This window comes from Felis catus, chromosome C1, assembly GCF_018350175.1.
Source record: "Felis catus isolate Fca126 chromosome C1, F.catus_Fca126_mat1.0, whole genome shotgun sequence".
Lineage (NCBI taxonomy): Eukaryota > Metazoa > Chordata > Mammalia > Carnivora > Felidae > Felis > Felis catus.
Genome location: NC_058375.1, coordinates 37,929,712 through 37,951,501, shown reverse-complemented (window position 1 = coordinate 37,951,501; position 21,790 = coordinate 37,929,712). Strand labels below are relative to the sequence as shown.

General features: G+C 51.0%; 1 protein-coding gene and 1 long non-coding RNA gene across 4 annotated transcripts in view; one reads left to right on the top strand and one right to left on the bottom strand.

The window, feature by feature from the left end:
- TRABD2B (TraB domain containing 2B) overlaps window positions 1–21,790 on the top strand; it is a 218,284-nt gene that overhangs the window by 126,400 nt on the left and 70,094 nt on the right. The gene's annotated exons all lie outside the window — the stretch shown is intronic.
- On the bottom strand, window positions 10,887–13,540 carry LOC109502299. Its single transcript, XR_002160838.3, has 2 exons — window positions 12,440–13,540; window positions 10,887–12,052 (listed from the first exon to the last, which is right to left on the bottom strand). It is a non-coding gene; the product is annotated as an uncharacterized LOC109502299 (long non-coding RNA).

Genomic DNA, 21,790 nt, shown 5'->3' with positions numbered 1-21,790 from the left:
TGGTGGTGAGCAAGGAATTCATCCCAGACTGTGCTCTTGAAAAATGAGAGGGTGTGTGAGGACAGTGTGTCCCCGGGCACGGGGGTGGGTGCATGGGGGCAGTGAGGCGGCCCCCGCATCGCCCAAAACCGGAGCGTCACGGCCGAGCCGGGAAGACCTCGGGAGCCCCTCCGGGCAGTGTGGGGGAGCACGTGTTCTCAGCAGCATGGCTGAGCTGACAACCAAGGATGAGGCTCTCAGCCTCTCCAAACTGCCCTCCCGAGGTCGAGAGGGAAGGCTCTGGAAGGCCAAACTTACTCCACACCTGAGAGCTAGTTGCACCCATCCACTTAGGCCTCTCATCATCCACACGCGTCTTTGCTCACTTCATCGTCTTAGGCATTCATCACTACTATTTCCTGAGCACCTACTGGGAGCCAAGCACTGAGCCTGGGTCAGTGGCAGAGCAGGGAGCCTGGGTCTGCGGGGAGCACAGGAAGCAGAAGGACCCGCAGAGCAGAGCGGGGGCCAGTCCAGAGTGGGTATGGAGGGAGTGTGTGTGGAAGCGGGCAGCAGTCCTACAGATCTTCTCTCTACCCCCTGTGGAGGATGCCTCAGCCCCTGCTTACGAGAGGAGCACTCACCCAGGCTGAACAGCATTTCAGGGGCTTTGCTTTGTGAGCCAGCCTCATGCTCGGAGAATGTCTTGTCCATCCTTCAGGGAAAGTGGCTTCTCTCCTCCCATTTCTCTTCCTTTAGTCAGAACAGCACGGCAGGGGGCTAGGGAGATGTCCATTAAATGAAGAAGTAAAGCGTACTCGGGGCCCTTGGGTGGCTCAGTTGGGTTCAGTTCAGGTCACGATCTCGTGGTTTGTGAGTTCGAGCCCTGCATCAGGCTCTGTGCTGACAGCTCAGAGCCTGGAGCCTCCTTCAGATTCTGTGTCTCCTCCTCTCTCTGCCCCTCCCATGCTCATGCTCTGTCTCTCTCTGTCCTCAATAATACATAAACGTTAAAAATAAATTTTTTTTAAAAGAAGTAAAGCGTACTCTATTCATATGATGGAACACAGAATGAATGACCTATGTGTGTCAACACGGGTAAGTCTCACTTACATAACATTGGGTTAAAAAGGCAAATCACGGCAGCAGGGGCACCTAGGTGGCTCAGTCGTTTAATCGCCTGACTTCATTCACTCAGGTCATGATCTTGCAGTTCGTGGGTTCAAGCCCCGCATCAGGTTCTGTGCTGGCAGCCCAAAGCCTGGAGCCTGCTTTGGATTCTGTGTCTCCCTTTCTCTGCCCCTTACCCACTCATGCTCTGTCTCTCTGTCTCTCTCAAAAATAAATGAACATTAAAAACAATTTTTTTAAAAGGCAAATCATAGGGACGCTTGGGTGGCTCAGTTGGTTAGGTGTCCAACTCTTGATTTTGGCTCAGATCATGATCTCACAATGTGTGAGATCGAGCCCCACGTTGGGCTCTGTGCTGACAGCATGGAGCCTTCCTGGGATTCTCTTACCCTGTCTCTCTGCCCCTCCCCTGCTCACACACTCTCTCAAAATAAAAAAATCAAAAATTTTTTAAAAGGCAAATCATAGAACAGTCTATGCAGTCTTCCACCACTTATGCAAATTTAAAACCAGAACAGTATTCCATATTGTGCACACACACATATGAGTATAACAAAAGAATAAGAATGCAGACAAAAAGGATACACACCAGCCTCAGAAGTGGTTGCCTCTGGAGGGGAAAAGAGGTGAATGGGATCAAGGAGGGGGCAAAAGGACCGCTGATGCTACGATTTTATTTCTTTTAAAAAATGTGTGATGCAGATACAGAAGATCAGTGTATGTTACATCTCAGTGGTATATACATATGTATTGGTTCGGTTTCTCTGGTGAAATATTTCATCTTAAATAAAAGATGGTTAAACAAAACGCAGACGGTCTGACTGGAAACCCGCATGAACCCCGTGTCTGAGGGCCTCTGACGTTCCAGGCCTATGCAGGGTGCCCTGCTGGACCTTTTTTTACATCAAATCTTCCCCTCATTCCAAGAACAAGGCCTACGAACATCATTTCACAAATAAGGAAACAGACCCAGAGGTGGCAGGCAACTTGCCCAGTGTCACACAGCTAGTGGGCAGAAAATCTCAGCTTCAGACTCTGGTGCCTCTGACCCCAAAGCCACGCTGTCTCCTCTACTTCTCACCACCTGCACAGACTGCCTCTCTCGATAAAATGTTACCAACTCAGACACCAAACGAAATGTGAGCCACCGGCTCAAGGGGGAGACATCAGAGCCTGACCTTGAATCTCGGGCCTGCAGCCAACTGGCAGCGACCTTGGGTGAGCTCCTTTCCCTCTCCAAGCTTTACTCACCCTCACTGTACAGTGCAAGCTGTGGGGTGGCGTCCCCAGCGGGGCCTCACATGCCCTTGTGCGCCTCATACTTGCTAATGTGCTTGTGGCACCTACACGCTGCTGGGACCCTCACCGTCAGTCACATCATAGAGGTCTGTGGCTTATCCCAGGCAGTTAACAAAGTGACTCGGTTTCATTGCCGATTGAAACATTTCGGCTCCGCTTGCACCTTGACACGCGTGTGTCCTCAGAGGAAGGACTCCCCAGACATCGTCCCCAGTATTTTCCTTCTCTGCTCAAAATGGAGACAGACTCTCTGGAGTGGAGAACTCAGTAGAAGGAAGGGGACAGAGGCTGTGAAAGTCTTGGGGGAGACTGAGAGCAGGTGAGGCATTCAGACATCTTCCTGTGGCCCCCTCCTAGTTCTCTTGGTTGTAGTGTGTGACTCATCCCGCCAGTGCTGGGGGTCACAGGCATTATGCTGAGAATTTAAAATACACTTTCCTAATTTCTTGCTCAAGAGCCCACCTCTCAGGCTCAGATTTAAGAGAGTCGAGCAAAATGGCATAGCTAGTAAGTGGCAGAGTTGAAAGCCCTCTTTCTGACTCCAAAAGCCCTGCTCATAACCATTACATCGTATTATTGTTGGGGGGAGGACGTTCCAAGTGAGGCCAAGGGAGAAGGAAGCAGCAGTGAGATCACTAAGGTCTCTAGAAGCCTTCTGAGTTGCTGGTCCTGCAGGTGTGGGAGCTATGGCAAGGTTCAGGCACCAGAGACATGATCATCTTCGTGGTTTAGAAAGTGGGCTCGGGTTGTAACCTGGCGGGAGGTTGTTACAGTATCCAGGCAGGAGGAGCTTGGGTGTGGCCAAGGATAATCACAGTTGAGAAGACAGACTTTCAGGGCCATTTGGAGTTTAATAAATATTGGATGGATGGATGGATGGATGGATGGATGGATGGATGGATAGACGGATGGATGGTGGGATCTGGAAAGAGAGAATAGGGATCAAAGATGACTTCCAGAATAACCCATATTAACTAGCATGGTCTGCAAGGAGTCCCTGTGCTAGGCACCCTGACATCTTTTAAGACTCTTTCTTGCATGACTTTCCTAGTATTGACCTATGGGGAAAAGTTAGAGCTCAGACGCTGTAGGAAATCCCTCTGGAGTTATCCCCAGCCCCGAGGCTCAAGTCTAGTGACCACCCTCCCGTGGGGACCTGCAGGGCCCAGAGTGCATTTGAAGGAGATGCTGGGCAGTGGGAGGCAGGGCTGTTCAAACACAGATGCCGCCGGAGGTGGGGTACAATATGTACCAGCAAATATTGACCCTGCCCCTTTACCCAGGCCAGGCCCCCTCCAGACAATGCCAGGGTGCATCGGTGGCTCTGGGCCCTAGGCTGCAGGCCAAGGAATGTGGACTCCACAGCAATCTGTTTGCTCATCCCCCAGAGCTTGACATTCCCCAGCTCGACCACCCCCTGTGAGTGGCCCTGGGCCCCAGTACCAGCCAAGCCCCCCATTCGGGCTATTTGCACAGGGGCTGCTCTGCTTAGCTAACACTCATTAGAAAAGGCTTTTCTCTGCTGGGTGTGTTTCCAGGGTGGGAGGGGGAGCTCTCCTACCCACACTCCTTTACTTGCCCCACCCATGCTGGCTGCCTTTGGGAACCCACGGAAGAGGGGCTTTTCAACGTCAAGGAGAATATGAGAACGAAGCCAGGCCTCTGCAGAGGTATCAGTCCCCATCACCCTCATTTTAGAGACAACCAAGAAAAATACACTTGGAGTCATTCAGTTTGGGGGTGAGTATCATGGTTGTTAAGAGCTTTTGAGTCAGACCTCGGGAAGGTGAAGTTGGACAAATTACTCATCCTCACCACCCCACCACCTCCCCCTGCCCCACCTCCCCACCTGCCGGGTAGAGACAACAGCAGCGAGATCGCGAGACCTAATGTCTAGTAAGTGCCTGGAACATAGCTGGTGCTCGATGAGCAGACGCGGGTTGACTCAGTGGGAGCCTGCCAGGGGCAGTCACAGTGTGCTGGAGAGTTTGCTGATTCTGTCCTGAGCTGAAGTTCCCAGAGAGTTCTGGCTGACCTGTCTGGCAATGGCGGCCTTTGTAGGCTGCAGGGATGGTTCAGATCCTTGGCCCTGAGTGGCCACACAAGGCCTGTTTCCAGCTTTCTCCAGCTCCCATCATTCAAAGGGGATCATGAAAATGAATCTCGTAGTGAGTGGGGAGGCGGGGAGAGACCAAATCTCAATTCTGTTCATGGTCAGTTCTGTGACTGTGGCCTGGAATTTTGGTCTGCAACAGCAACAAAGATGGCCTGGCTTGAGAGTCCTTATGAGTGGGGCTCCTCAAGGCAGGGAGCCCCCAGGCCTCCCCAAGCAGCGCTGCCCTCATCACCTCCCTTGCTCCTCTCTGGGCCCAGTTTTAGTTCCAGAGCACCCGAGATTTCTTGGGAGCTCAGCCGTGCCAGCGGCCACCGTTGCGGCTTGTGGGTGTTTGGGTTTGGGGTTATTTTTTGGACAGTTTCTGCCTTTCTGTTTTGCTTTCTCAGCTTAGCCCTTAGCAAAGAGCTCTGAAAGGGGCCTTGCCATCTTCCCCTGCTTTGGCTTGTGCTGGTTTCTGGATGCTCCTTTGTCATTTCAAGGACCTACTATGTGAATCACGTTGGTTAAGTGCACAGATTCTGGAGCCACATGGCATGGGTTCACATCCCACCTCTGGCACATATTAGCTGAGTTATCTTAGGATACTCACTTCTCTGAGCCTCAGTCTCCTCATCAGTAAAATGGAAATACTATTAGTAGGATCAGTGGAAGGATTTAGGAAAGTGATGCATGTGGGATGATTTGCTTGTGTCTAGAACTTAATTCAGCAGCTGTGAGATACACACACACACACACACACACACACACACACACACACTGTCATCTCATTTAATTTTCATCTTGGACCTGTGTGGAGGAGATTCTCACTCTTGTTGTAGTTGGTGATACTGATTTCACTGCCCGAGCTCACTCACCTGGCAGGTCACAGGAAGGACTTGAACAGAAGCCTCCAACTCTAGAAAACTATCTGATCCTTCTTCAGCTTAAGTGTAACTCAAAGGAAGATTTCTTGCTGAACATAACATCAAAACTCTCTCTCCCTCCCCCCTTTCCCCTTCTTTTCTTGTCTCTCTGCCCAACCCCAACCTATGACTCAACGCTGCAGATCCTAAATGAAGTTTTTTGGTGACCTGAACCTAAGAGTTGGGGAAATGAACTTGGCAGAGGGAGCACAATCCTCTGGGATGCTGGGAATGATGAAAGCATGCCCCTTAGAATCAGCCACCCGAGAGTCAGGGGAGCTGACGGATCGGTATTCCTGTTCTTGTCTGTCATTGGTCCAGAGGGAATATTCATCCCCAGCACTGGCCTGCTCAGGCAGAGTGGGATCTCATGCTTACAGAAGGCCTCAGGCAAAGGAACGCAGGAGCTGGCAGTTGGAAGTTGATTGGGAGTGTTTAAGGGGAGGGGACATGGGCAGGGCAGGGGCAGTGTCGAGGAAGCATCCTGGACATCCATCTGTCACTGCACACATGGTTCTGGACTGTGATCGTCTGTTTCCGGCTGTCCCCTCCAGCTCCTTAGGGCAGATCTCATTCGTCACAACACAGGGCTCACAGGTACATTGAATGGATGAATCTAGATTCTTAGACTACTACTCTTTCAGGGCAGAGGGAGGCCTTTGGGTCATTTTGGCCCCCCTTCCATATGACGTGTGGGTCCTTTCCTCATATGATGTGCAGAAGCTTTCCTACCACCCCTCTTAGCAAACCCAGCACTGCTGGGGACAGCCTGCCCCATCATGAGACAGCTGTGACTATGAGAAAGGACTTCACTGTCATCTGTGGCCACTGATTCTGTGTCCGGGCTTTGTCCCTGCCCTGGGTGAGAGGGCCTGGGCCAGAGAAGTCTGCAGTATCCTCTGAGGACTTGTGGCTGGTGGAAGATTCCCTCAGAAGGCACACCTCTTGTGCTGTACCCTAATGACACAGTTGTCTGTGTCCAGCTGTCTCCTTGCTGAGGGTGGGAAATAGATTTTCTTCTGCATACACAAGTAGCTCAAAGACCCAGGGAGGAGGAATTTGATCTGGGGTGAGTGCCTTCGTTTTGCAATTCTCCTGTGAGTCTGTGGGCCAGTGCTGGCTGGGTCTGCAGCTTCTTCTGGAAGGAACAGGCCTGTGAAACCCTCGGTTGTGCCAAATGTCCCATCAGGGGATTCTGCTTTTGGCCACAGTGGGTGGGGACTGAGCAAGAAAGCGGTTGTGTAACCCCGGGTGCTGACCGCAGCTGTAACAAAGGCAAAAGCGCTGGGTGGGGGCCGAGTTTGCCTTCAGAGGCCAGCATGCCCTGTGCTCCCTCCCCTCCCCCGGCTTCCAGAGCAGCCCCATCCATCCCATCACCCAGCAAACTGACCTCAGAAGCTCACACATGGTTCAACAAAACAGCAAAGAGTCAACACCCCTGCCGCCTGCCAGGCTGGGAGCCAGGAAATGGAGATATCGAGGCAAAGATGCGATTTCTGTCATCTCAGAGTTCTAGCTATCCGGGGCTTTGAGAGTTGCCTATTGTCAGTAAGGAAGAGTCAGATCTGGGAATCAGATACGTGGATGCAAGTCTCATCTTGGTAAATCTTGGGCACACCACTGCCTTAGTCAGCTTGGGCTGCCATAACAAATATCACTGACTGGGAGCCTCACCAACATTCACTCTGCACAGTTCTGGAGGCCGGGGGTCTGAGGCCAATGTACCCGCAGGGCTGGCCTCCTCCATGTCCTCTCTTTTGGCTCACAGATCCTCTTGCTCACTCTGTGCATGAAGGCCCAGTGCCTGTGTCTCCTAATCTCTTCCTGTGAGGACACCAGTCAAATTGGACTAGGGTCCACTCTAAAAGCGTCATTTTAGCTTAATTGCTCCTTTAAAGCCCTATCTCCAAATATAGTCCCATTCCAAGGTTCTGGGTTAGAGCGTCAGCATATCAGGTTGAAGGGGTTGGTCGTGTGACCAACTGCTCTGCTCAAATTTCTCATCTGTAACCCAGCCCGAAGGCCGCTGTGGAGCTCGGGTTAGGCAACGTGCACGCACCCCAGAACCACCACGCAGGTGTGAAGGGATGTTAATTGTGGACTCAGACGGACCAAGGCAACTGGGGCATCTCGGGAAGCCATAGAGGAGATGTCTTGGGGGCATGTGACTCTCTGAGAAGACAGACGATCTCTCCCTTCCCTTTTCTCCTGGGGCACATGGTCACGAGCTAGGCCCGTGGGCCCGGCTGTGACGGGCATGATTTATCATGATTCTCTGCTGCAGAGGAGGTGTGGGCGGCTGGGAAATCACGTCGGGAGGAAGCAGGTGGCCCGGACTCACCTTCGCTCCTTGTCCAGGTCACTCTGCCGGCATTCCGGGAATACTTGTGGGCCCTCAGTTTCCTTGTTTCTGTCACGGGCAAGAAGAGAATTGAACCTAGAAGCTCTCAGAGTTGTGCAAGCCTGGGTGCTGACCGCAGTTTGTAACAAAGGCAAAACCACGGGCTGGGAGCCAGCTTTGTTTGCCGGGGCCAGGCTTGGCTGACTCTTCTCTGGTATTATGACCGTGACTCTAGATTCTTGGATTCTCTAAGGGCCTGTGACCAAGGTCCAGTCCTGCCCACTCGAAACAGCCTGAGCCCTGACCTTGGTCGCAGCCTGAGTACAGACCCTGCTTAGAGCCTGAATCCTGACCCTGGTCACAGCCTGGAGTATGGACCTCATACTGCATGCCACTTGCATTATGGGAATCACACCTAAAATGTGGGGTAATATGTGGATCCCCTTCTCCTCAGCACTCCATCTCCCACTGAGGGGCTCATTTAGTTAACATTTCTGGTGGGGCCCTCATCAGAGAAGAGACGGCCCCAGCCCACTCTGCCCCTTTGTGTTTCGTCTGAAGGCTGGGGGGCCTGGGGCTGGGGGAGGCCATCTTCCCCTGTCTTGCTTCCTTTGGGTGCAGCAGAGGCTAGGCAGGGTTGGAGCAGTGCAACCTTGAGAGATATGTTGCTCAGAAGAGTTTGTCCCAAGCTCCAGGGCCCTCAGGTAGCTGGAATTTATGGTGTCAGCCCCACCCCATGTCATTAATAAAGGAAAATTAGCCCTCTCTGGGTGAGGACATTTTTCACTGGAGTCTGAGGGCTGTAATGAGGCGCTATCAAAGCCCCAACGTGCCATATGAATTTTATATGCCCTGTTTCCTACAAGTTCTGAACAGCTCGGCCGATTTATAAGGTAATGATTTTTCCATCCATAATTTCTTTCGTATGATTTTTGTAATGTAGACATTTCCCCCTCCTGGCTGGGCTGTGCACAGCGTGGTCAAGTAGATTAAGGCAAGGCAGGGAGGGAGAACTTTCCTCTGTAGCTCAGATCAGTGTGCAAGGGCCACGCGGCACTGTAGTGGCCACGAGGGAATCCTGAAATCTGTCCCACGTCGGGTGCTGACTCCTGGCAGCCACCTTGAGCAAGTGATGTCCTCCCTCTGGGCCTTCGTTTCCCCATCTTTCCAGTGAGAGGGCACTATTCAGACAATCTACAGAATGACGTCAAGAACAATTGCGTTCATCGCAGCCCCGCGCTTCTCTTGTGCAGACCTACCCTGTGTCAGGCACTGTGCTGGGCACTGCAGGCGTGAAGATGAATTCAGTACCGGCCCTCCCTCCAAGAGGAGCTGACTGAAAGTGGTTGCATGTTTTGAGAACATAGAAGTGACTGGTCCTCTCAGAGGGCAGCACGGAAGGCTTCACAGGGGAAGCGCTTACAAAGAGCACTGTGAAGGAGAAATCATTTTGCCTGGCTAGGAAAGACCCACTTCAGACTTTGTCAGTGGAGGTGATGTCCCCTTCAACTCCATCTGGGTCCTTGGCAATGCGCCCAGCTTCCCTGAATGCAAGACCACCTTCAAGGTCCCCCAAGACACTCCAGGGGAGCTGGCTCCAGGAACAGTCCTTTCCTTTCTCCCTTCCAAGGCCAACGCCTCCTCTCCAGCTGCTCCAGTGGGGAGGAGGTGGGAGCAGAAACACCTGGGAGGAGCCCCTGCACACCCATAAATCTGTCCCTCTCTATCCTTTGATGTGGACACTCCTATCTCCCTAGGATCACTGCCCGGGAGGTAGCTATTGAACTGAGGGTCAGAGGGCACCCAGCCCTCATTTTTGAGTGAGTGTGTGCTTTAACCTCACCTGGCCTGCATTATGTTAAGCCAGAATGTCTTACAGGATGTGGATCACGCCTGTCCGGGCGGGTGCTGCAGCCCCGTATGGTCAACCATTATCCATGTACCAGCCCCGCAGTGATTTGAACTGTCAGAAACTCAGCAAGTCCTCCAGACGCTTGCTCTGTAGGACTTAGTGAGCCCCAGCAGGGATTATTTTCCTTTGTTCCCTGACTTGAGCAGCCGTGCGGGTGTCCCTGAGACCCAGCCTCCATACGTCATGAGCCTCACTCCCTGTCTCGCTCACCTCCCAGACGCCTCAGAGGTCAGGGCGGTCACCGATTCTTTGACCAGGAGAGGAGACCAAGCCCAGAGCAGTTGCATGCCCTGGTGTGCAGCAGATCGGAGAGACAGGACAGAACTCAGGCCTCCCAATACTTGCACGGGCACACGCCCTTTCTGCCAGGTCGGTTCCTTCTTATGGCCCAGGTGCAGCTGACCGCCCCCCCTCACATGTGAGCCGGACTCACAGCAGCCGGGCAAGCATCGGCAAACCCAGAGGAGAGCATGATGGAAACGGTGATGGAGCGGCTCTTGGCACGCCTCTTTCTCACTTCTCAGAAGTTGGTACGTTTGCCTTGGAAAGAAAAGCCACTTTAACTTTCCTGTAATAAAGTTTTCTAATTAACTGGAAAGGGAAGCATGCTGAAGGTATTAACCACATCTTAACTATATGCTTGCTTGCTTTCTTTCTTTCTTTCTTTCTTTCTTTCTTTCTTTCTTTCTTTCTTTCTCTTTCTGCCCCTGCATCGAGAGCCTTTAGGAGTCTTTGCACAGCAGCTGTTAAAGTATTGCCAGAAAGTCAGACATGGGACATACATAGTGCCTTGTCAGTCACCCAGACCACCCCCCCTTTGCAAATGCGTGACGACAGGTGCACCCCTCCATCCCTGATGTGCCCAGTGTGTAGGTCAGCCCTGGAGAAAGGAGCCCCCGCCCCCATGTGAGTCCAGGACGGAGATTAGCATCCACTAAGCACTTACTATGTCCCGGGCATCATTCTGGGGACTTCCAAGTTCAATAAAACATGTTCATTTCCCTGGAGAAGCCCACAGTTTAATGGAGGCTAAACACATTAGGAGGAAATTACTCAGATTATAAAAGTATATTCCACACACAAAAAGAATATAACAATTTCTCAGCAGCCACACCCCCTCGGGCCACGTACTCCTATACTTTATACCCCAAGCCCCTAAAGATAGACTTTAAACACCCACTCAGACAATGAATTTGCTACACATTCTCCTGGGAAAGGATAGTACTTTATTACTATTAGTATTGTTAATTATTCTCCTTGCCGTTAGCAGGTGCTGGAGTCAGACTTCTTTGGTCCGTGTTCAAACTCCACCATTTACTAGCTGGGTGACCGTGGGCAAATTACATTACCTCTCCGTGCCTCAGCCTCCCAGTATGAAAAAGGAGAATAATAGTGCCTGTATTATAGATCATTTAGCAGAGGTCATGCCTAAGGAGCATTTAACCCAGTGCCAGACACATAGTGAGAACAAAATAATTGCTCACTGTTGTTGTAATCCTAATATTAAAGAAGAGGAAGTTGAGGCTTAGGAAAGTAAAATATGTGAAGGGAAGTTTAGACCAGAGACCAAAATCCTAACCATGATGCCACACTGTTATCAGTCACTAGCACGCTAACGGACAGGGCACTTTCCCTCACCCGCAATGACAACTCCATCTTGATGGGAAGGGGAGCCTTCCTCACAGGCATCGGAACACGGTGGGCAAAGCTGGTCACAATGTGCACCTGGTCAGTGCCTGGAGATCGACGGATGGGGACAGAGAGGCTGAGCAAGTACCCTGCAAGATGGATCCTCACCACACCCGTGTGCCTCCCATCTCACAGGATGCCACCGGTTGGTGACTAGTGCCAGGATCTCCTGCCCTGGAGGGGAGACCTGACCAGGTGCATCTCTGGCTTGCTCAAAGAGCCACAAATCTTGCATTCGGGGGTCTCATCAGTCTGTGACTCAGCAACCTGGGGGTCTTTGATTCTGAGTGTTTGAGTCAAGGGGCGCAAGCTTCTGTGAGTGTCCCAGTGTAGAGTACACTCCAGTCCCGGGCCTTTGCTCATGCTGCTTCCACCGCCTGGAACGCCTTTATCCCTGGATGCCGCCTCTTGAAATCTTATCCTTGTAGGCATGGCAGGAGCAGATGTTCCAGAATCCGCCATCCCCTCCTTGGCGCTCACGTTGCATTATGCTCCAGACTCTTAGGAAGTACTAAGTTCATTCTGCTGCACCCTAGGAGCAGACTTTCAGCCCATCTTTCATGTCTGGCTGGAAGGCAAGGATGAACTTGGGCACACCTGGGTTCTAAGTGCTCAGCACAGGGCCAGGCCCGGTCGATGTTTGTGATGCTGACATGGGTTTGAGTTGGAAGGTCGGGCAGTGTCTGGGCAGTGGGAGAAACACATCATGATGATATGAGCACAGACACAAAAGATGGACTTCTCCCACCTCCCGCCTGGGCCGCCAGCCAGCCCTGGACCGGTCCCAAGTCATATGGACCTTGTCTAAGAAAAGAGCCACCCTCCCGCCCCACCACTGAGCAGGCGTGGGCACACACAACTCCTGTGGGCTCTGGGAGAAAGAGGCCCATTCAAAGGGTAGCCTATAAAACCTCTTAGCTCGCACTCAGAGGCTTATATCACCCTTAAAAGTGTGGTCAGCACGGTGTTATTGCTCTGCGGCTGCAGGGACGGCGACATGATTTACCTGCGTAATTAACTGGTCGCTGCACCCAACTCTAAGCAAACACAGTGCACTTGGCTAAAATTACCTGCTTCCGAGCTCCCGCTTTTCGTTGAGGGGTTCAAAGGCATTCCAGGAGCTAGTGCTGAAGTCGGCTTCTATTGGGGCTTTCTTCCCCAGGTTATGGGCCTGGGGCTGGGAGCCCATCAGAGAGATTCAACAACTCTGGCCGTTCCATTTCCAAAGAGACCCATTCTGAGTTAGCACCTCAGGAGAGGGAGGTAAATGATCTTGCATCGCGTTCCCTCTGCTTTCAGGTCCCACGCACACCTCATCTGTCTTCTCCTGCGAGGGTCTCTAATTTTCAGCAGCTTTTGACTAAGTTGGTAATTTCTTCTTCTTGCACAAAATGTCTGTGAGAATTTCAGGCCACCCTCTCTCTGCCTCCTGCCTGCCTGGCCACTCCTTTACAGCCGCCCGGCTGGCTCCGCCTTGTGTCCCTGACCCTTAAGCACCGAGGCCTGTGGGGCTCCTTCCTCAGACCTGTCCCTTCTCCCTCCTCCCTCGTCGTCAAAGCCACCTCCCAGAGGTCTGCCTCGGCCCTGGACTTCCCTCCTGAGTCCCAGACGGTTGTGTTCAGTTGTGTCCTGACATCTCCATCTGCTTGTCTAGCAGGTGCCTCAAAATTAGCAGACCCCAAACCAAACCCCGAGTCATCCCTACCCCCGAACCTGCTCCTCCCCTGGTCTTCTCTGACTCAGAAGATGGAGCCTCCGTCTGATAGCTGCTCAGGCCCCGGCAACTGGCCTCACTCCCGGCTCCTCTTTTCCCTCATACCCTACATCCAGTTGGCCAGCACGTCCTACTGGCTCTACCTCCGTGGTGGGTCCAGAGCGTCGCCGTCTCTCCTCTGCCTCCCTGGCCCCAAACCCACCTCCTCGCCCACCATCCTCACCCGCCGTCACCGAGGTGACCTCACTCCCCGGATCCCTCCTTCTGCCTTTGTCCCTTTGCATTCTGTCCTCCACACAGCAGAGTCTGCTTCTAAAAGGCAAGTCAGGGGGTGCCTGACTTCGGCTCAGGTCATGATGTTGCGGTTCGTGAGTTTGAGCCCCGCGCCGGGCTTGCTGATGTCAGCACAAAGCTCACTTAGTATCCTCTGTCCCACTCTCTCTCTGCCCCTCTTCTGCTCGTGTTCTCCCTCCCTCTCGCGCTCTCTATCTCTCTCTCTCTCTCAAAAAATAAAATAAAACATTAAAAAATAAAAATAAACATTAAAAAAGAATTAAAGGGCAAGTCAGGTCTTACCAGTCCTGGCTTAAAATCCTCCATGGCTTCCTCCTCACTCTGAGGAAAAGCCAGTGTCCTCACGGTGGCCTGTAATGACTCCCCATCCCCACCCTGTTCCCATGCTGACCTCACCTGGTGCCTTCTCCTCCCTCACCCCTTTTGCTGCAGGCTGGCCTCCTGGCTGTTCCTCAGCCATGCCAGCCATGTTCCTTCCTCCTGTTGGAGACCCTGCTTGTCTCCAGTGTTCTCCAGGTCTCCCCGACGGCTGCTCTCAAACCACCTTCAGGTCTATGCCCAGTGTCTCCGTCTCGGGGAAGCCTTCCCTAACCACACTACATAAAATGTACACCCTGTGCATGCCCTCCTGATTTCCCTTACCCTGCCTCGTGTTTCTCCATAGTGGTGATCACCACCCAGCGTACGAATATGTTTACTTGTCAATTCCTGTCTGTTCCGCTAGAACGTAATCTCAACATGCCAGAGAGTTTGTTTTGTTCACTGCTGTATCCTTGGAATCTGAAACAATTTCTGAATGGAGTAGACACATGCATAGGAATGAATCATCCAGTTCACCATTTGGTAAGGGTTGCAGAGGAAGAAAATGAAGCTCGGGGAAGTAAACCACTTGCCTGGGTTTGCACAGCTAGCGAGCAGCCATCGTGGGAACCAAACCCAGCTCTGGTCGCTGTGTCCTGTCACAGAACGTGCTCTTTCTTTTTTTTGGTAGAGTTTGGTCTTCCAAACCGTGTCACTTGGAAGCTTTACCAAGGTCTGGTGCTGAAGGAGGAAGGGAAGACATCAGTAGGTAGGGCCAGTCCCCTCCCTCTGGGAGGTCACAGCCCCAGTCAGGGACCAGACAGCGTGAGAAATCAAAGCAGGAGGTTGGGGATTGCTCTGTGGAGGGTGGCCAACGTTTAGAGGCAGCCTGAGGATATATGATGCCCGGAGACAGAGCTTCCTGACAGGTGAGCCGAACTATGAGCCCTGAGTCCTTAGGCGGTTGCCCAAGGTCAGGGGTGACCAGAACTCCTGTCTTTCCTCCCAGTGTGCCCAATGTCATCATTTTCCATCTGAGTCTAGAGGGAAGAGGCCTGAAAAGGGAACCCAGTGTCAAATAGCTGCATCGTACCAAGGACTTTCTACAAGTTTTTCGTTTAAATTTTTACCACACCCACTTTGTTATCAAGATAACAAGGCAGAAGAGAAAGTGGGGTAGGCCCTGCAGGGGCTGTCCACAAAGACTAGCTCAGCTTGGGTCCTTAGCTCTGGGGAACCTCTCCCCTCTTCTCACCCTTCCCCAAGCTGAGGTAGTTGCCCCCTGGCCCGTGCCTCCCGTGGCCCCTCTGCCCACTTTTCCCTCTGGGCTGTGGACTCCTTTGGACAGGGTGCTCCAAGGCAGGTACAGCTCCCCTCCATCCCTGCGTGGCACCTCTCAGATCCTGGCAAGCAGTATCCGAGATACCGAGTGAGGGAGGGAATGAATGAGCGCATGGAGACCCGGTGCTTTATGTGACTAGTGCAAAGTTACCCACCAGGTAGGTGACCCTTCTGGGCTTCAGAGTCGAGCCTGGACACTCCTGCAGTGTCCAGTCAGACAGGGGTCTTGTCTTGTTGCTACAGCATCTGGATGTGTGTGTTGGCCTGGGCCTACCTTGGGAGATGAGAGAGGTGAGGCAGATTGCTGTGGGATTCCAGTGAGAAAGAACCCCAAAAGCCCCCGTGTCAAACCCAGTATGCTTGTTCTGCTCTCATTTGGATCTGGCAGCCCGGGGATTGCAAGGCCTCGGAAGGTTTTCTGGATTTGAGAAGATGAGATTAGGAGGTGGTCCATAGCCACAGAGCTAGAGGGAGATCTCCATCCTTACAGTGGAACACTGATTTTTTTCTCTGCTTCATAATCCCAGATAAATGACATCGAGCCCCAAGTTGATTCCTCCTCACCGGGCCCTGATTCAGGCAGAAGCTCAGGACTGCCAACTGGGAGTTTGGAGCTCGTAACTCAACTGTGGGCAGGGGCTGGGGGGCCTGATTCCAATTAAAGATGTCAAATGTATTTATGGATTATGCAATCAACAGGTATGCAGCAGCCTCGATAGCCGACCGGGCCACCCTGGAGATAGGCCTGTAATTAATTAATCCCAGTGGGCCTGCCAAATTCTGTTTCAAACATGAGTGCTCCAAGGGATGTTGGGGACCGAATCTGAGGCCTGCTTTAGTTCCTGCTTCGCTTCAGGGAGGGCCAAGGAGCTGGGTTGTGGGTTCTGTCTGAGCAGAGAAAAAATATGAGACTCAGGGGATCTGGGTTTGAATCATGGCTCTGCCACTTACCGGCTTGACTGGTGTGACCTCGAACATGTTACTGAAACTGTCGGAGTCTAGTCTCTGCTTCTGAAAAGGACAGCCCCAGCATGGGCCTGCTCAACCTTCTCATTCGCGACATGGATGCGCACCCACAGATAGGCAAAGCAGCCACTCCCCATAAGGAATAACTGCTATGGAAAACACATGCCCATCCTAAAATAGCTCTGAGCCTCACTTTACTCATCTGTGAAATGGACTTGCCAACCCTGCCCTCTGGTCTCTCTTTGGCCCTTTGAATTCTAACCAGCTGACAGAGAGTCAAACAAGATTCTCAGCAAACATGGGCTCCGGCCAGGTCCTCAGTTGCACCCCAGGGCCCAGAACTGAATTCAAGGAGATAAATCCCTCCAGGAACCCACAGCGCATGGGGGGATGCCCACACCCACCGGGATTTACAGGAACGGGGGCAGCAGTGATGGCAGTAAGCTTGGCCATCGCTGGAGGGCCAGACGCTGCGCTGCCTGCTGCCCACGGTGGGCTCAGCATCCTCGCCTTTACCAGGTAGATGGGGCCTCCGCCTCCCAGCTCACGGTCCCAGAGAGGTCAGGGTGCGGCAGATGGCAAGCACGTGGTCCTCTGACTCTATCGTATAAGGTGTCGCATCGCTGGCATGTTGCAGTAGTGGGACAGGTAGCCGCTGCCAGCATTAGTCGGGTCACCGAGCACTTCACGTGGGAGCTGAGCCTATTCCGGAGCTGGTGGGTTTGAACCCCTTAGTTCCTCCCTCTTCCCTTCCCCTCTGAGGTGTAATTTGCACTGGATAAAATTCCCTCTGGCTGCAGGCTGGAGCATGGACCGTAGGGATCCAGCGAGCAGGTCGATGGGCCGGGTCAGGTGGAAGACAATGAGGTCTTGAGGCAGGTGCTGCCAGCTTGGGAAAGAGAAGGCCACGGCATCCGGAGATATGTAAGAGGCCTGCGTGGCTTGACCAGGAGACTGGTTGGATGAACACGTGCATATGTGTGCGTGTGTGTGCGAGCCTGCACGTTGTATGTGTGTGTGTTGGTGTGTGTGTATATATTGTGTGTGTGCACGCATGCGTGAGTATAAGCGTGTGTGCACGCATGAGCGTGTGTCTGCACACATGAGTGTGTGTATGTGCATGAGTGTGAAGTAGGGAACAAGGAGACAGGACTACGGGAGAAGCCAGACTCCTGGCACATGAGGAGGATGGTCCAGATTAAGGCTGATCCTGTGTGTCCCCTGCCCGTCCCTGCAATCGGTCATGGCTGTGTCTGCCAGAGCCCCACGCTTTAGGCAGCAGGCTCTTTGGGAACAGAGTCTGTGGTGGGGTTGTGACCTCTTGGGTACACCTACAACATTGTGTAGCATGTCCTGTCATAAGAATGCTTTGCACCCATGATCTGACCTGACCCCCGTTCTGCAGGGCCTGAGGCCCAGAGCCACCTCCTCATGGCAGAGGGCAAAGCAGGCCTGACTGTGTGTGTGCCCTGCCCACATCCCCCACACATGAGTGTCAGGGGCTGACAGAAACCTGCCAGGCAGCAGGCTGCGTGCCCTTCCAGCTCTGGCCGGCTTGCCATCCCTGTTTCCTTTTGGGAATACTTGGGGACCAGTCTTGACGCTCTGCCTGAAACACTAATTCCTGTGTCTCCTTCCCACGCATTTGGTCAGGGCCCTGATGCACCGAGTCTGCTGCATGGCCCTCTGTTAGTCCTTTGTCCTCCCAGGCCTCTGTCCCCATCTGGTTGCACCAGATGAGTTCCTGCCAGCGCTGGTGGCTTGTGGTTTATGCTACATCTCTTTAGTAGTGCCATCGAAGGGATTTAGTCTTCCCCAGGGGATAACTTGGGGGTGAATATCTAAACCTGCCAGCTGTGACCCTAACTGACCCTAGAAAGCATCATTCAAAGCAGGAGCAGGACACAGGAGGTCCGGAGAGGTGAATGGAATCCCCAAGGCCACCTAGGGAGCTGTGGGTACCCAGCGCCTCAGAGAGCCAGCAGGCACCCCAGAGGTGGTCTGTGGCCCTGCTGCTTAGGGGTATGAACTCCACTGCCCCCTCCAGAGATAGAGTGCTCACCCCTCCTCGGGAAGCTTCCCTCAAAGGCCTCAGCCTTCCTCACACGTCCCATCACCCAAGCAAGACAACTGACACTCTTTCTTGCTAGAATGTCTCCAGGTCCCTGGGTGAATGACCTCTAGGAAGGTTGCCCTGGCTCAGAATCTAGCCATGGGTGTCTGATAAGTGAGTGTCCCCAGCAGGGTGAGAAGGGAGGATAAAGGCCAAATCTGATTGCAAGCAAACTGCACCCTCTTCTCTCTCATGCTGCTTTCGCCTGGTGTTACTTTCATTGAAGCCGATTGCTTTCCTGAAATTTAATCCCAAATTGTGAATTAGCCCTAAGTTAAGCAAAGTCCGGGGCTCTGCTGCCCTCCCAGGCACATGTCCCACCTTGAGAGGCCAAGTGGGTTCTGGTTAAGAACATGATCTTTGCCCCCAGACTGCGTGAATGCCATTCCTGGCTTGACTCTCATTCTGTGACTTGAGCCTATTATTTAATTTCTCTGTGCCTCAGTTTCCTCATGGGATGAATCAGGATGGTATTAGTATCTGCCTCATAGGGCTGTTGTGAGTATTAAATTGGGAAGCCCATGGAAAGAGCCTGGAAGGGCCTGGCTCTTGGTGAGCAATGCAATTCCTACTTCCCTACTCACTGGCCTGCAGTATGAGTCTTGGGCAATAATCGCTCTCTGGATTGTTTTCACTCCTCGCTCTTAGACCTTTCAGAAGGGCTCTCAAGCCATGGAAGGTGTGTTGCACAGAAGCCCAGTTAGCTTCTCTCCAGGCCCTACAGATGGCCCAAGTGATATAGTCAACCAGGAGGTGGGTCCAAGGCTCGGGGCTTGGCTTCCATCATGAGGAAACTCTTGGGGACTTGTACAAGAGCAGTGACAGGGGAGGAAGATACAGTGGCCTGGGCAGGACAGGGAAAGAGGGGAGTGGAGACTGTCAGGAAGGTTGGCTGTGGAGGAGAAGTAGGTGGTACAAGGCTGAAGAAGGCTGTGGTGGTCCCTTTAAGAGATTTTAAACTGGCCTGGTCACCCTTGAATCCCAAACATCTTTCAGGGCCAAGAACCCATTCTTAGCAAGATGTCCTAATGTGGGAAAAACGCAAATCCCACCCGTCTTGGTGCTGAGGTCATGACATTTCCTGCTAAGAAGTCCACTGTACTGTGGGCCTGGCCATGGACTCCCAGAGCCCAGCAGGGGACAGAGATGGATCCCACCAGCAACTTTTTCTCTAGTTCCAGTCCTGGCCTCCTGAGCCCCAGGCCCCTCCCCTGTGGTGTGAACTTTCACAAGATCTTAGCCTTCCATCTGGATGACAAAAGAGATAGCAAACTTCAGTTCGGTTTAACAAACACTCCATCTACTGGACAGCTACTCTACACTAGGCCCCAGGGACCCAGAAATGATTAAAAGTGCGTCTCTGCCCTTGGGTTGTTCATAGTTCAGAATAATCACCAACATTTATTGGATACTTACTGTATGCCAGGTACTCTGATGAACAACACATATGGCCCCATTTAATTCCACATAAACAGTTGTTTGACTATTGCACAGAAGAAACTGAGGCTTGGAGAAGTTGAATAACTTGCCCAAACTCACACACATAAGAAGGCCAAGGAGCAAGATTCACAACCAAGTTTCCAGTGTGGCTTCTGTTCCCCCCAACATGCACAACACATTAATTTCATTATCGGGGATATGGGTAAACCTGTGGATTAATTATAGCCATTTGACTAATGAAGAAACCAAGACTCAAGGAGGGAAGTAGCTTGGCCAAGGTCATCTAGGGATGAAGTGACAACTCTGCCATGTGAACCCAGGTCTGGAACTACTTGCATTTTGAGTTATTTCCTTAGTGATTTCCTTGGGGATTATAATTAATATCTTATCCTATAACAATCTAGTTCAGATTAGTATCAACTTAATTACAATAGCATATAGAACTTTGTTCTTTCCCTCCTCTCCCTCCTTTTTGCTGTTATTGTCTTACAAATTATATCCTTTAGTAATGTAGTATAAAACCCATGAAAACAGATTTAAAATTGTTGCTTTCTGAAGTTGTCTTTGAAGTTAGATAATAGAAAAAAAAAAGAGTTACAAACAAAAAAAAAAACCATTTATACTGTCTTTTACAGTTACCTGTAAGTTACCTTTACTGTTGTTCTTGATTTCTCCATGTGGATTCAAGTTACTGTCTGGTGTCCTTTCAACTCAGCCTGAAAGACTGCGTTTAGTGTTTCTTGTAGGGATGGTCTGCTGACAGCAAATTCTTTTCGTTTTTGTTTATCTGGAATGATTTAATTTCTTCAATTTTGAAGGATAGTTTTGCTGGATATAGAATTCATTGACATTCTTTTCTTTCAATACATTGATTATGTCATCCAACTGCCTCTGGCTTCCATGATTTCTGATAAGAAATCAGCTATTAATCTTATTGAGAAGTATGATGAGTCATTTCTCTCTTGCGGCCTTCAAGGCTCTCTATCTTTGGCTTTCAACAGCTTAATTAAGATATGTCTAGGTGTGATTCTCATTGAATTGATCCTACTTAGAATTCATTGAGCTTCTTGGATGTATAGATTAATGCTTTTCATCAGGTTTGGGAAGTTTTCAGCTATTATTTCTTTAATATTTTTTTTCTGCCCCTTTCTCTGTCTCCTCTTCTGTAATTCCCATTATGCATAATTGACACACTTGATGGTGTCCCATAGGTCTCTGTTCATTTGTCGTTAGTCTTTTTTCTTTCTGTTCCTCAGACTGTCTAATCTCAGTTGATGTATCTTTAAGTTTGCAGATGCTTTCTTCTCCCTGCCCAGATCTACTGTTGAGCCATTCTGGTGAATTTTTCATTTCATTTATTGTACTCTTCAACTTTATAAGATGTGATTGTTTCTGTTTGTTTTTTTTTTTAAATAATTTCAGTCTCTCTATTGATAGTCTATATTGAATGAGACATCCTTCCCATACTTTTTTCTTTAGACATGATCTCTTTAATTCTTTGGACATATATAAAATAGCTGATTTAAAGTCTTTGTCTAGTAAGTATAGCTTCTGGACTCCCTCAGAGATACTTTCTATTGATTGCTTTTTTTCCCTGTTTATGGGCCATAGTTTCTTATTTCTATGAATGTCTTATAATTTTTTTGTTGAAGACCTGCATTTAAAATAATATAATATGACAACTCTGGAAATCAGACTCTCCTGCCACTTCAGGGTATGTTGTTGCTGTTTGTTGTTATTACTGTTTGCTTTTCTAAAACAATTTTGGGGGTGCCTGGGTGACTCAGGTGGTCTAGCCTCCGACTTTGGCTCGGGTCATGACCTCACAGTTTGTGGATTTGAGCCCTGCGTTGGGCTCTGTGCTGACAGCATGGAGCCTGGAGCCCACTTCCAGTTCTGTGTCTCCCTCTTTCTGCCCCTCCCCTGCTCATGCTCTCTCTCTGTCTCTCAAAAGTAATAAACATTAAGAAAATGTCTTTAATCCAATTCTGTAAAGTGCAAATGCTTTGTCACGTGTAGCCACTGGAAGTTTCTGCTCAGTTAGCTTAATGGTCAGCTAATGAGCTCGTTTGCCCCAACTGTTATCCACTGTCTCAGACTGCTTTGATGCTAAACTATTACCTCTGATTGTTTTCAAAAATACCCCTGAGGAAATATCTGTTAGCATTGCGCAATCTCCAAGTCAGATCAAATACAGACAGACAGCTTTGAGAGTGGGGTTTTCCAGGGAATCATCAGGCAGGTCCTCAGGTG